The following is a 2,496-nucleotide window of genomic DNA, read 5'->3' on the forward strand; positions in this document are numbered from 1 at the left end:
GTACCTGACCATGCTCGGGGTGCGATTGCCAAAAATCCTCTGGTTCGATGCCCTTGAAAGACACGTGTGAAGACAAGCTGTTGGGCCTAGCAACACCTACCAAACTAGGCCCAACACGTCTATGCTGGGGCAAGTTTGGGGTTGGTGCGTGCTAACCTAATTAGTTTAAAGTTTCAGGAAATTATATCTTTTTTTTTATCCAGTAACTTTTAAAAAAATATATACAAAAAATTACTGGTGTGTGTATTTGAATAAATACTAGTTAGTAATGACACTCTCATAATCATTCTCGGTTTCACATTTTCCACCAACAATTTGACATTTACGAGCAATTATGACTGGAAATGTTTTCCTCATTAATTTGAAAAAAAAAAAAAATGAAACTCAAAAGTTGCCCTGACCCATTGAATATGACTCTGTGAAAGGAGAATCATAGTCACATTAAGTTGCTATCACTGCCATCTAATTACCTAGGTAAGGAGATTAATTATAGTCACATTAAGTTGCTATCAGTGCCCTCTAACCTCGCTAGTGGTCTCGCATCACATCGCTTTAAACAAGGAAACAGCTGGATCGAGTCACAAAAGCAAATAGAATTCAATTATTCAAAGCATCCTAAAAAAATTCAAATCAAAACTCCATTAATTTGTGACTTGCAATCCAGCACCAATCGAATCCTTATTGAAATGCCTATGCAAGTGATTTGTAAGTTGTTGACAAGTCATTACATGATGCGTCCTTGGGCTGTGCATTAAACAAAGAAAAAACACAAGCTGCTCGTATGATTTCGTGTAAGAAAGCACTAAAAACAGACCGAGTAGCTCACGTACCTTGAACTTTTTTCTTGTTTAGACTTTAGAGTAAAGCAATTGACTTCTGTATAATATATTTTTTTTGAAGACACAAACAAAAGCAGCACAACGTTACACGAGCGAAGGCGGTTAATAGGACAATGATTTGGAGATTACAATTATATATATTTAGCGGTTGATATGATATGATACCATATGTACCCACTATATATAATATCTTCACTATATATGTTATATATTATGTTTACTATATAGTTCAGTGCTTACCAATCATTCCACGATCAGAAAAGGACCGGTCATGGGTGGTCTCCACCATGATGACAAACCCATTTGAATTTAGTTTTAAAATACCACTTTGGATGGCTAAACCCTAGATTTTGGCTGTTAATTGACCTCAGACTTCAAACTAGTTGCTGATCCCCCTGTTATGTGAAGTTATTGCAATGGTGATTCGAGCACTTTCACCTAAAATCTTATTCGGATGCTTCAACAATGAATATAGTATGGTTAAATGTATAGCAAACATTCATCAAAACCAGTTATTTCTTGGGACCATCCGAGATTATACGCAGATTGAAAGCTCACACAGAAACAAAGGTTATACAAGTTGTCCACGGCGCTCAGATCCTAGTCAGCGTCTGACGAAGCAAGCCTGTCTAATATTGACACGTGTTCTCGTGCTCTTGTAGCGGGCGGCACATGGTAAGATTTGTGAATTTTTAAAAAAATTTGAACAGTAAAATAAAACTATTAGCAGAATAACCTGGTTTTTTAAAAAAATCGCTAAATAACCTGGTATCAGCCTGTCGTGTTTTTCAATCGCTCTATCACTGGTGCGAGACTTGCTTGCATACAAAGTATTTAATTTCTGCCGTGCTTCCTTTGAAGTTTTGCAGGTTGAAATGAAAGGAGTGATTGTGGCCCTGTGGGGGTTGTGGAAGCTAATTAAGATCATGCATGGCACTTAGGATTAGTTTATTCTGCCTTACCCAATGATTTTTCTGAAGGCGTGATGTAGGGGTGTCATCCGTTTGTGGAAGGATCGATGGCTACCAGTGATATAATCTAGAAGATCATATCCAATTAAAAAAGACTCAAACTATGCACGCCACTGTTGAAAAGTGGAAAGGGTGAGCTTGTCGTTTATTTGGGCTAAAATATTGAGAGCAATCAATGGAGTATCGATCGGGGATGGTGGAGTGGAGATCTGATGTATTCTCGTTGGAGTGACGATCTGATACCATGATGAAGATATTGAAGATGTATTATCAAAATGTTTCTATTACAATTCTACCACTCATACGAGCAGTAAGTTAAGTGCAGTATATATATACAAGAAGTACAAATCTGTTATAGTAAGCGTAGCTGATATTTGTGCCTGTGGGAGATGTAACTGTCGTGATTGATTCTTGCAATGATCAATTGACCGTTTAATGCTTGGATATTGGTTGGCACATGCTTGAATCTTGGCTGGCATTGTGGGATCTGTTTGTAGCAGGATTCTCGTCATTATCTCTGATAACCCGTAATTCAATTGTTTAGAATTTGAAGTAATTCTAAAATCTAAGTTACTATACATGGTTGTGGAAGAAATTCATGTTATCATTTCCTCAATACTCTCCATGTTAGCCGGAACCAAGAAAACATTACTGTCCGAAACATTAACATAACAACTTACAAGAGG

At 37.3% G+C, this 2,496-nt stretch overlaps 1 long non-coding RNA gene across 1 annotated transcript; it reads left to right on the top strand.

The window, feature by feature from the left end:
• The first annotated feature begins 1,027 nt into the window (after nt 1–1,027).
• Nucleotides 1,028–2,254, top strand: LOC112327831 (uncharacterized). Its single transcript, XR_002982219.2, has 2 exons — nt 1,028–1,514; nt 1,709–2,254. It is a non-coding gene; the product is annotated as an uncharacterized LOC112327831 (long non-coding RNA).
• The last annotated feature ends 242 nt before the right edge of the window (nt 2,255–2,496 follow it).

This window comes from Populus trichocarpa, chromosome 6, assembly GCF_000002775.5.
Source record: "Populus trichocarpa isolate Nisqually-1 chromosome 6, P.trichocarpa_v4.1, whole genome shotgun sequence".
In the NCBI taxonomy this organism is placed as follows: domain Eukaryota; kingdom Viridiplantae; phylum Streptophyta; class Magnoliopsida; order Malpighiales; family Salicaceae; genus Populus; species Populus trichocarpa.